The sequence below is a fragment of the Ambystoma mexicanum genome, chromosome 9 (genome assembly GCF_040938575.1).
Source record: "Ambystoma mexicanum isolate Mex_15411 chromosome 9, UKY_AmexF1_1, whole genome shotgun sequence".
Classification (NCBI taxonomy): Eukaryota; Metazoa; Chordata; class Amphibia; order Caudata; family Ambystomatidae; genus Ambystoma; species Ambystoma mexicanum.
Genome location: NC_090931.1, coordinates 328,337,679 through 328,350,227, shown reverse-complemented (window position 1 = coordinate 328,350,227; position 12,549 = coordinate 328,337,679). Strand labels below are relative to the sequence as shown.

The following is a 12,549-nucleotide window of genomic DNA, read 5'->3' as shown; positions in this document are numbered from 1 at the left end:
ATTGGCCTGTGAACGTCAGAGGAAAAAAATTTAAAGGTTGTATGTCATTCTGTAAAAGCACCCCCGGGGGGCCTTTTCTGTTGAGAAATCCCTTGCTTACAGCACAATCCTGGATGTTTCAGATGAATATATTCTAATAAAGACCCCATTGTTCATTGATTGAGAATGAGAATGTAAGTCATAGAAGGAGAAAAAGTACACAGGAAGGAAAATAAAATGGAATGAGACACATGAAAACTGGAAGCAAAGGTAGAACACAAGAAAAAAAACAAGCATAATTAAGAAATATGCCAAGAAAAGTGCATAGTAAAATAAAACTGGAGAGACAACAAAAGGCAATGGTAATGTACAAGACAGGAAAAGATAATGGAAGAGGATCGCATGAAAACAATATAAGGGACACAAAAGAAAGAAGCCAAATGAAAATCGAAGAAGGATACAATTGTAAAAGTGAAAGCAATGGCAAAAGTAATAAAAATAGAAATCAATAGAGAAGAAAAGGAGGTGAAAGAACAGGAGCACACACAGCTCATACATTGGGCCTGATTGATGGGACGTTTTCCTATGGGATTGCACCATTATAAAACACTTCCATGAAACAGGCCCAAAAAATATAGAGCAATGAAATGCATAACAAATAATAGATTACAAAAAATGAAAAATAATCCAAAAATAGAAAAAAAGGCAAGACAGTAAAATAGAGAGCAATACAAATTAAGAAGAGAAGCAAAGAAAAATGAAATAAAAGAAAATGCTATGGCTCAGAATGACTGCATGGAATAGTCCACTTTGAAAAGCATGGGTGGGGAAGACTATTTCTAAAGAACTGGTGAAGAAAAATGACCCGCATTCCCGATACTCAGGGCCTCATTACACGGATGGCGGAGAACCATGGCGCTATTAGCGCCATGGTTCATGCCGGTAAAATACTGGCACCGCCTTGGCGGAAAGGGGAATTACCGCCCCATTCCAAGGTTGGCGGGGCGGTAATTCCCCCTTCCACCATTGCGCTTTCCCATTTTTGCCCCATAGGGCTATATGGGAATGGGGAAGACGCTAATTACGGTGCCGCAAATTGCGGTACCGTAATTAGCTCCCTGGGTCCCTTTGCGGGTTGGTTTTTAATGCCTGCAAAAAGCAGGCGTTAAATTCCCCAACCCGAAAAGGGACCTCGTAGTAAGGCGGTAAGGATTTATCGGTACCAGTAAAATACTGGTACCGGTAAACCCTTACCGCCATCCGTGTAATGAGGCCCTCAGTATTCTGAGGAAAGGCCTTTCCCTCTGAATTTCAATAGGTGGCATGCCTTTCTCCGGCTAGGCGTAGCCCGCTAGGACATGCTTCCTGGGCTGCAAGCACATGTTTATGAACTGCTGGAATGGATTTTTTTCTAACTATCTGGGTGTAATGAAACATGCTCCAGCTCAGCACTGCTCATGAACCATGAACTACCATTTAATGATGGAGCACTGAGGCACTTAATCAGAACTCTCAGCGGTTTATCGAGGAAGCACCATCAATCACATCTTTAGTACAGCCCTCCAGATTGATATAGTCAGTTGCTAAGCACTAAACTAATTGGTGTAGATGAAACTGACATGCTGGGAGATGGCAGGCCATGGCTGGGTCTACAAGGCAGCCAGAGGGAAGCAGGGAACACCGAGATCCAGAACCAATGGCCAACCATGAGACTATGGTTGGAGGACTTGGAGATCCATTCCAAGGGGCCATCGATTTGGCCCATATTTAGTGTCAAAGCGGAGCAGACAACCTGCACAATATTTCAATCAAGATCTCTACATGTAAACACAATGAAAGTGAAACACAATGCAGCCCTGAAACCAAAGCCAATAACCTTGTGTATATCAAATACAATTACTCGTCATGTAAATTGCTATCTACGTTATGAATAGAAAAAAATAGGCGGAACAAGAAAATAGAGCCATTCAAAAGAATAGATAGTATGATTTTTTTTTTATCGCTAGGCCTCCATTGTGAACAGGAATGTGTGCAAGGAACAAAGAGAACGCTAAAGAGTGCGTCGATTTTTGCGCCGCAACAACAAATTTGATATTTGACACTGTCTAATGCCCAATACAATTTCTTTCCGGCGTTGAGCAAAAGTATCGACATTGAAAAATTGCACACATTCCAGGTGCCTCGCGCACGTTTGCACACATTACACGCGACTGGCGCACGTTTGCACACATTCCACGCGTCTGGCGCATGTTTGCACACATTCCACGCGTCTGGCGCACGTTTGCACACCAATGACAATTTTGGAGGATTGATGCACAGAGCAGCGGCGCCCTGCGAGCACTCTCAAGATGTAGAGCTGGAACCAACAATGAAGGAGCTTGTCTCCGTGCAACTCTGACTGATTATTTTAAATCACGTTACTGACACAATGTGTGCAGTCCTGTGCCACTGCATATTTGCAGTCTGGTCGCAAAAATTGGAACAGTGTGCCATCATATTGTTTCTTTTATTCTTTAAAGCACTGACCTAGCTCAAGAGCAGCAGAGCGCTGTACAGGGTGTGGGTCGCCCGAGTTTGCACTGGCATATTTTAACATTTGTTAAAAGATGCCATGTCCAAGGGCTACTGAACAAGCATTCTTAATACAATGGGTAAGGGGGCGCAAGTGGAAAACTGGAAATATGCCCCCATGCCCCCGCCCGGCAGAGGATGCCTGACTTAACAACACATACTATCTTACCTGGATACGATATACTAGTACAGTGCATTCAGCAAGTTGTGGGTGATTTCAATCACAGGGGGTTTCGTCTTGGGGGGGGGGGGTGGGGGGTTTAAGTCCTCCAATTGGGCTCTTGGCTGAGGCTTATAAGATGGGATCATGCAACGATCTACGGTTCATGCCTGCTGTTGACACAAAGGCCAAGGAAGTTATTGATATTGACAATAGGTTGGGGGTTTTATTCTCCATGCGTCCTCTCTCCCATGGTCAGCCCCACCTCCTTTGATTGGTTCATCCTCTCTTTTGTATCCACCCTGCTGTGATCCCTCCCTTGTAGCTTCCACTCTCACTTTATCCCCTTCCCATGAATATCCATCCTTCATTTCCCTTCAGTCTTTGTATTCTCACTCTCTTTGGCCTGCTACTCTCACACCCATTATTTCTGCATTCACCACCCTTTGGTCCCAACCTTTTGGCGTAGTCTATCTAGCTCCTGTGCCTTGGTACCGTCTACCCATGTATGGCCAGTGTATTCCCTCTGACATGCTCTCGACAGCTCCATATGGGCAGCCCAACCCCGCCTTGAGTTCTTCATTCCTCCCCTTCACACTTGTATTCTCCCACCATGACTGCTTGCTATATCTTAATTCCCTTGCTCACTTCACTCATCATCACATTCCAAATATGGTTCCATCATTCTGCTATGGCTGTCTATCCCCTTTCCCGTGATAACTCATCCACATATGGGCTGTTCATAATCCCATACATGGCTCCTTCGTCCTTGCACTCATAGTCCCTTCAATAGCTCTCCCTTAGTTCCTCTACCCACCGTAACATACTCTCTATCCCATTGTCCCTTTCGCGTCTATGCCTTTGAACCACCATCCAACATGCTGTAGCCCATTCTCTCACCCACGGCCTGCCCATGCCCCCTCTCATGTCAATGTCATCCTCTTTTCCATAGCCAATCCATAACCCAGCCTTTGGTCAGCTCATTCTCCATCCGGAAGTCCCTACATCAGGAGTCTGCAACCTTTGGCTTGCAAGGTGTTGTAGACTACCACTCCCATCAGACTTAGGCAGCGGTGTCAATGGTGGGGGATCATGGCTCCTGCATTCCAGAATATCTGGGGAGCCAAAGGTTGCAGACCTCAGTATGATGTAGGGCAGTGGTCTGCAACCCCTGCCCTACACCATACTATGGCTGATCCAGTTGCCACTGCTTGTGCCCCCTATTATTCTGTGGTCAATCCATCCACTCATATTTAGGTCCTTCATTCTTGCCTTGTAACTCTGCTGTCTCTCTCACATAGTATCTATCCAATGCACTCTATGTCTTCCATCCCTTGGTTCTTCCATCCAACCTTCTGGAATGCTCATTCCCATTCCTTTGGTCCCTACTTCCTCTTATGGTTGCACACTGCTCATTCCCAAGACACTTTGCAATGTTTGTCAATTCATTGCCTCTCCTTTCTGCTACGGTTGATCCACTTTCCTTCCCAGGATCCCTCATGGTAATTCCCTTGTCCCCTCTATTCTCCTTCCTTCAGTCTATCCTCCATCCATTGGTCCACCCTGCCGCCATTGCTTTCTCCATTCAGAAGCATGCAGTTGCCGCTTCCCCGTGCTGTAGTCATCCTACTCCATGCTGGCCTCCCTGTTCAGGTCCCTCCATTCTCTCTGCGATGTTCATTCCATTAGCTTTGCTTGGTCACTCCATGCTCTTATTGTCAGTCTGGTACCTCTGCTTTGCACCATAATACAATATCCTTTCACTAATAAGAACATTAAAAGGTGATAGATGTAAGCTTTCAATGAATCATAACCACTGGCAATTGCTCTTGGCAGCTTCATTTCCATCATTGTTTGGTCCGTCTGCACTATTACAGAAGTGGGCTCAACCTATGCTAGAAGTCTTCTGCAGGCCAACAATGTGAGCAATCCATCCTGAAGGATATCGTCACATCCCCGGTGAAGAAGGGATATAACCTAACAGCTGGGCCTCCACTGCTTCTTTTGTGGTGTGACCAACACTGATTTGCATTTGATTTTTCCCTTTTGAAATGGCACAGCGGGCTGAGAAAAGTCGCCCCATCCCTCTCTTTTTAGTGCTACAACGCCGCTCTAAGTTTCATGGGAATGCCCAGATGTGGGTCTCTTGCAGTGGTAGAATGCCAAGTTGCACCTTTCTTGTGGTGCCCAGTTCGGTGGAAACATCTGGGATTTGTATGAAGCGATGTGATTTAAAGGGCTGGACTGATTTGCATATGGTTTTCCCTACTGCATGGCAAAGCCAGCTAAAAAGCTAAGGAATGAAGAGCTGCCTAGTGCAATTACTAAAGCTTTCCAACCATCATGACTGTATGTCGCAGGAACTTGGAGGACATGGGCTTTCATTGGAGAAGGTGTATGCATTACACGTACACTGTCACTTCTCCAATGTCAAGCGCAGCCTGATGAGCCTCCTATGGTGGAGCTTTGTGAAAGACTACGAAGAGCATGCATTGGCGCCTCTATTCATGTGTTAATCCTCCTCCCGTTTATTATTTAATTATTCGGCCCATTGCATGGTCCTTCTTTCTCCTGTCACTTGGACCCTTCATGACAACTGATGGCCACTTACTCATGGAAGGTATGTGAATCTCCATCCATCCTGTGCTCTGGTCCCTTCATATTCCCCGCCCATGAACGCTTCCGCAGGAATTCCTCTATCCTTCCACATATGGCTCCCTACCCTTCTTGGCCCGATGCATGTTACTGTAATCAGTTCATCCACCAGCCATGTGCCCTACACCCTCACCATCGCTAGATCCAGATTTCCTCGCCTAGTGTTTTCACCCTCCTTCGCTTTGTTTCTCCATCCTCCTTCCTCTGGATTCTCCATCCAACCACAACCCACTTCCTCCATCCAGCTTCCCTACTTCCTGGATCGCTCCATCCTCTCTCGCTGGCCTTATGCTCCATTCATCCTTCACGCCCCTACCCGTCCTCTTCGCAGGTACTCCATGATATTATTGTTTGTCGCGCATCCAACTTCCCTTAATCCCTTCACCATTCATTCAATGGTTCATCTTTCTGTGTCTTCTTTCTCATGATTGCTCCACTCCCTTTTCCTTTGTCTCCCCATCCTCCATCTATAGGCCCCGCAACCTAACCCCTTTGTCTTGCCATAATAATAATAGTTATGATAGCATGTCTTCTTATATAGGGCTTCTTGGTGGATTCCTCCTGCTTCCGGGTGCTGCAGGGGCAGGTGTTGCTATTCCCTAGTTTAGTGGCATCAACGTAACCCTTGATAATCCTGGATAGGTTTCTAGATCATCTCTCCATTGGTCTCTCTACCAAATAGAGATCTTTTATTGATCTCTCCGCCAATCAACTATTGGTCCCTGCACACTCTCCGCTTGGTCACTGCGCCCCGCCTCTCCATCCATCCTCGCGCTAATGGTCTCAGCATCCTCCCTTCCACATCCTCCTCTCCCTCCCCTTGGATTATCCACCATTAGTCCATTGGCCGGTCCTGCTTTCCTCCAGCCCTGGCACTCCCCAGCCGGTCATTCATGCATCCTTCAGGGCATCCTTGGACCCTCCATCCAAGCTCGCAGGTCCCTCATCCTTGTTCTCCAGACACTATCCTCCACCCATTGGCCACATGCTGCAGGGCTTTCCATCCTTCTAGCGAGTCATTCTCCTTCCCTGCATCCATTCCTCTTCCCTAGCCCCCCCCCCCCGCCCCCACTATCCCCCTTCTTTGTTCATTGCTTCATCCGCGCCCCCGGTGATGACATGCACCTGGAGCCCTCCCCGCCCTCCCCTTGCTCTTGGAGCACTGCCCGACCCCTGTGCTTTCTCACCTGCTTTCCACCGCTCGGCATCCAGATGGCTTCGGTGGGTGGCTTGGCTACCGGAGGCAGAGCCACACCCTCCTCTCGAGGCAGATCGGACACCCCCCCCTAGGAGGCAGCCTGCTGCGCCCCTCTTCCCGCTGGTGCAGAACCGGCCTCCACGCCCTAAAGCAGTATCTTGGCCGCCCGGTCCCAGAGATGCAACGCGTACAAAGATGCGGCTCCGAGGTGCAAGCCCGGGTGGTGCCGGACGCCCTTTCACTACGCTGATGCCCCACGGATGTTCAGCTCCAGGCGATGCCAAACGCCCTTTCACCAGCCACGATGATGTCGCATGGGTGATGCCAAGTTGTTTTCCAGCCCTTGCAGATGAAGCCAGTTCTGCGGCCGGCGGATGCAGACGCGGTTTCCAGTGCCAGGGGATGGATGCAGCCCTGCTGTGTCCCCCTTGTGATGCTGCCGTGGCCTCTGCCTGCAGTTGATGCAGCCCTGCAGTCGGTGCCCGGGGCTGGGCTCTGCTGCCTCTCCCTGGCAGTGTGTGTGGTGCCGGGCTCCGCCTATCTCCCCGGCTCCGCCTGGGACAGTCTAGGCTCTGGCTCTCCCCGCTGGTCCCTGCGCTGCCGCCTCTGAGTGATGAGACAAAAGAGGAAGCTTGGGGAAGGCAGGAGAAGGAGGAGCATTTTCCAGCTGTTTTACAGTCGCGGGTAATCGTTCTTCTGGTTCTCCTCCCTGCCCGCCCAAGAAACGCAAGAGGGAGGGCAGATAAGGACAAGTGACTGGTAAATTGTCTGATTGCAATGGTACAGCCGTGCAACTGGAAAGACAACATTTTCACCTCGTCTTATCTTTTCTGGAATCCGTGTGAATTTTTAGCAAATCTTCTTTAAACGCATTATAGTTTTCTCCTCGTGGGCGTCCTAATAGATAACATGCAATTTCTCTAATTTGTATTTATGAATTTGTGAGGATACATGTGTTTCAATCAGAAACATGTTCATAAGTGAAAACGATACCAGGGCAATACAATGCATAGACGATACTAATTGCACCCCACTGGGATGCGAGCAAGCAGACCACCCCAGGCTTTAGAGTTAAGGATTTGGGACTAAAAGCCAATGATTAATGTATATAACAGATACCCTTACAGAATTAATATGATGGTCAGCAGGCTTAAGACTTCATGAGTCCACTGAGCCCAGCCTTCCCTAAGTCGAGACTATACTCCCAGGAAGGCCCGACTGAGGATGTATGGGGGCCCATTTCAAAATAAATGCCCCCACTTCCTTAGAGCTGAAAGGAGTCTGAGGCACGGGTGGAGAGAATACATTATAATGGAGAGAAAGATGAGCACAATAGCTGCTAATTATCACTAGACGCGAGCCAGCAGGGAACTGAAACATTGAATGCCTGCAGAATAGCTATGAATCCTTTGGCTTTGTGAGCAAACGGCTGACGTGGAGGACTCAGTGTTGAAAGGCAACGAGGTGATAACCCTTCTGTTTTCCCAAACGGAAGTGACGGTTGGAGGGCTTCCGCAAACTCAGCTTGAAAGGTCAGCGCTGCAAAGCGCTCGCTGTAAGCCCCCAAACGTCATTAATGTCTAGAGGAATAAATTGCAGCATTATTAGACTGCTTACTGGGAATATCGGGACATTTGCTGGGGCTCGAGGTCCCTAGCAACCGGAAATGTTTAAAGGCTGTGATGCCATCCCTGCTCCAAGGCCTGAAAATCCCACCCAGTGAATGAGACGAAGGTACCTTATATTTTGTCCACATCTATGCTTCGAGTCTTATGAAGTGGCAAGTATGCTGCATCACAGTCTGCCCTGGCAGCAAACGGCACGGTACAGACAACCCACCCATTCATTGCTTTTATAAAAAGGTTGAATTTTAATGAAGGGAGATTCAAACTTTTAGAATCCGACTACCAGCCTCGTAATTTTCGTAATGCTCATGGTCATCTTTCAACCGATACAAATGTGAGTTGTTACGGGTGCAGAAAACTAAGTTCATAGTAAGTGTCAGCTTTCTAAATACAAATGTGATCGGGGGAGGCAGGTTCCCGGTAATGGACGGCAGGTGAGTGCTATGCTTTCACCAGACATCCTCCGCTCTAAAGGCAGGCCCACCTTAAGCATGCATTCTTATATAATTTAACAGCCACTCACAAAAAATGATGCACAAAGGCTGCCCTCTCCTTGCCTGGCATTTCCTGACGTTTGCTGCACAATGTATCGATTAGGCTGACTTCAGGGAAGGCAGAGGAGAGAGAGAGGGGGAGAGAGAGGGAGGGGGAGGGAGGGAGAGAGAGAGAGGGAGAGGGAAAGAGAGAGAGGGAGGTTAAGAGAGAGAGAGAGGAAGTGAGAGAGAGAGAGAGGAAGTGAGAGAGAGAGAGAGAGAGAGAAAGAGAGAGAGAGGGAGTGAGAGAGAGAGAGAGAGAGAGAGAGAGGGAAAGAGAGAGAGAGAGGGGGGGTGAGAGAGAGTGAGAGAGAGAGAGAGAGAGAGAGAGAGAGAGAGGAAGTGAGAGAGAGAGAGAGAGAGGGAGAGAGCGAGCGAGAGAGAGAGAGAGGGATCATATGGGAGCTGTCTGATGAGGACAGAGGGAAAGCGAGGCAGGAATGGGAAGTGAGAGATGTGAGGTGTTGGGGATGAGCGAAAGCAAAGAGGCAGGGAACTTTAAAATGCGCTAAAATGTTGTTTGGTGTGCTATGGATACCGCTATGGTTATACCGCGACTTGGTACGGCCCAGTTAGAGATTGGGAGTGGGCGATCTTTCCACACATGCGCATTTATCCGAGGCAGAACGAGTTTGATGTTGGGCGGGAGCGTAGTGGGACTTGTGCCTGCAGGTGGGGGATGAGGGAACATGGAAAATAGAGATGGGGCCACGGGGGTGTATCAAATGGGTAAACTCAAAGGAAAGAGGCAGGGTTCATGGGGGCGCCCCGTGTGAGAGGACAGAGCAGGAGTCAGTATAAACTGACGAGAAAGCGGACCCCCGCCCCAATTTCTATTGTATTGTTAATTTATAACACGCTTAATACCAGCGAGTGGTATCTAAGCGCGGGATCGGGATTCAAACTTATTCTGCTGCGTTGTCTTGTTTCCAATACAAACACTTGTCCCCGAGATATCCTTCCTCCCCTGCATTACAGGGAAAGTGGTTTTGTCCTACAAGGGGGCCTACTGCTTGGAAGAGGTGGGCAGCCAGAGGTGTAGGCATGGTGAGAACCAGAAAAGGAGGGTGGAGTCTGGCCGGCGGATCCATTGAGTTTGCATTGTGAATGGAGAGAGCAGGGAAAGACCAATGGTGCGTCACAAAGACAGGGGAGCCATGGAAAGTATGAATGGGGAAAGACGACCTCCAGAGATGTTTCTATTCTAGCACATTTCACACCTAAGCAACAGGCTCCTCCCTTGCCATGACAGCTCAGATCACCTAGCGCACTGTCGGGGGGAAATTCTGCCGGGGTCGGCCGGGCCGTCCACAGACCTCCGGGCAGGGAGGCCCCAACTCCTCCCGTATATCCCAGATGAGATAGAGTATGAGACACACACAAGGAGCAAGGCGACTCTGCTGTTTATTTAGACAAAACGGCAGGGATGGGTCAAGGAGCGTACGCGTCCGTCCTGACACACACATAATCGTGGGGCTCGCAGGCCCTTTTTACTGCATTATGACGCGCTACTTGCGTCACTTCAGAAAGTTAACAAAAAACCTATCGCCACTCTTAATTGGTTGCTCGAGTGGTAGGGTTAGTATAGTACACATATAGAGAATGATATTAGTGGACAAGGTGTAGTCAGGTGGTATATCTGGGTTGTCCCTATAATTGGATACATAAGAATTGTTACATGAAGGCTCCTGAGGATTGGCTAATGTTACTGACGTCTGAGATAAGAGCCCCATGTTCTGATTGGTGCATCCGTGAGCTCCCCAGCTTGGGACCACCGTTGTTCCCAGCTCTCGGTGTACCTGTGTTTGCAACAATGTTTCAATATGGGTACGTGCAGACAATGTGAGGATTTATTCATAGGTGGAAGGCTGACCGCTCCCACTGTAGCAGGTGTCCATTGAGCCTTTCAAGTGTCTCGGCCTGTGTCTCGTAGTGAGGGACCCAGACGCCTTTTCTCTCCTGGGTTTTGGCATCTCGTCCGATTCGGCTTGGTCACGTGAGGCGGGACCGTGTTTGAGGCAGAATTCTGCACAATTAATATTGCTTTTCCACTGTGTGTCTGGTTTAATTTGTAGATATGACTTTAACGTTGGTACGCGGAGTGCGAGATTGCAACATCGTGCCTTTGATGATTTGTTCTTGGATGTGGGCTTGCAACATTGCGACCTTGGCTGGTTGCTCCATCGGGTTCTTTCTGCAGGATCAGCAACCTGACTCTTGCTTTGTTAATGTCCACGGGAGCTCTTGTTTGAGGCCTACTCGGGCCTGGTGCTTAAGTAGTCTGTTTGGTGCATAGGTGCTTTAGATTATAGTAGCATACATTTCCATGACCAGTATCGTGTTTCCATTATACCTCTCATGGTGGTAACGGGTTTCAAGGGAAGCGTGGGCAAGCGTTATAGATGAGTTCATGATGCATCTTGCGTTTCTGCATTCTGAAAGCCTATGTAAAAATAATAAAGATGCACGTCCGTGAATATGCCTGTCGCCTACGTCAGAGCACTGAGTATGTTCTTCGTGTAGATTGGTGTGGAAATGTTAAGTGTGTATACTTGTACAGATGTGCTTCCCGTTGTCTAGGTCGTCATGGCATCTCTAACGACGTGTGGTTTTTAGTCTAGCTGATCCGAGCCGCAGGTGTCGGCATGGCCAGTGCGGGCTGTTGGGCAGGCAGGTGGACACATCCGTATGTTCCTGTACCAGGGTACCTGGTCGTCTGGTAAATGGACAAACTCTTCTCGCGGCGGGTGTCTGGGCCGTGACCCTCTAGGCCAAGCGCGAGAGGTGAAGGACGGGAGCCTGTTCTTCCATTCTCCCACTTCAGTCCCCCCTCTGGTCGACCTGTCGACCACAAACATATCCTTCTCGTTATCTCCTCTTACCCTCCATATCTTAGTTATCCCTCCGAGATGTCCATAATGGTTTACATGATCTTCAAATGACCAATACATGTATTCACATGTTCCTCCAGGAGTACAGTATACCCATCTTCCTATGTAGCTCCTGGGGTTCCTTGGGTTCTCAATCTTCACTGATGGTGGGTCTAGATGATTGGTGATGATTTGGGTGCGCAACTTCTCCCTTTCTTGTATTATCACACCTGTATGCTGGCCGTCATCTGCTGGCATTAAGGGGTGCATTCCCACCATTTCCAGCAACTCGTCAGTCGTGCGTGCTTTCCGGGCCTTCCAAAATCTAATTATGATCAGGGTAGCTCCAGCCAAAATAGCACATCCCACTATTATTTTCAGTCCATCTGACAGCCAAGATGGCATCCATGACCATAATAGTGAAAACCAGCTCTTATCCTTGTTTACACCGTTACTTTCGTCCATCATTTTGGAGTGCATCTGGGCCAATTGTGAAACTGCTTCTGTCAGTGTACCATTGTCAGCATCGTTGGCAGGTATGAACGTGCAGCAAGATTGTCCTATTTTTGCACAAACTCCTCCTTCCATTGCTGTGAGAAGGTCCAATACATATCTGTTCTGGAGTGCTACCATCCTTACAGCTCGCAGCTCCTCTTTAATTGCGTTGAACCCATTTACTGTTGAATTGATGGTCATCATTAGTTCCCACCTTGTTATTTGGAGCCATTTTGCGTTTGCGTATGCCTGCAGTCCCGGATGTATTATTGAGGAGAAGAACATTGCTGCTCTGCTGAATAGTCTGTGTTCTGGCGGTATTGATGTTAGTTCCGTTTCCGACCTTCCCCACAGGTAATTTCCTGTCAATGGCTCTCCTTGTCTTTTTCTCCTGTTTAGGACAGTATCATTGCTGTTGGTCCTGTTTCCTTGCTCCTTCTGAAGTGGTGCAGATCTCTTTCTT

At 48.4% G+C, this 12,549-nt stretch overlaps 1 protein-coding gene across 2 annotated transcripts in view; it reads right to left on the bottom strand.

The window, feature by feature from the left end:
* Positions 1-7,193, bottom strand: part of CLIP2 (CAP-Gly domain containing linker protein 2) — a 705,753-nt gene extending 698,560 nt beyond the window's left edge. For both annotated transcript variants that reach the window (XM_069614741.1, XM_069614743.1), the window contains exon 1: positions 6,553-7,193. The gene's annotated coding sequence lies outside the window, so the exon portion shown is untranslated. The remainder of the gene's footprint in view (positions 1-6,552) is intronic.
* Positions 7,194-12,549: the final 5,356 nt, after the last annotated feature.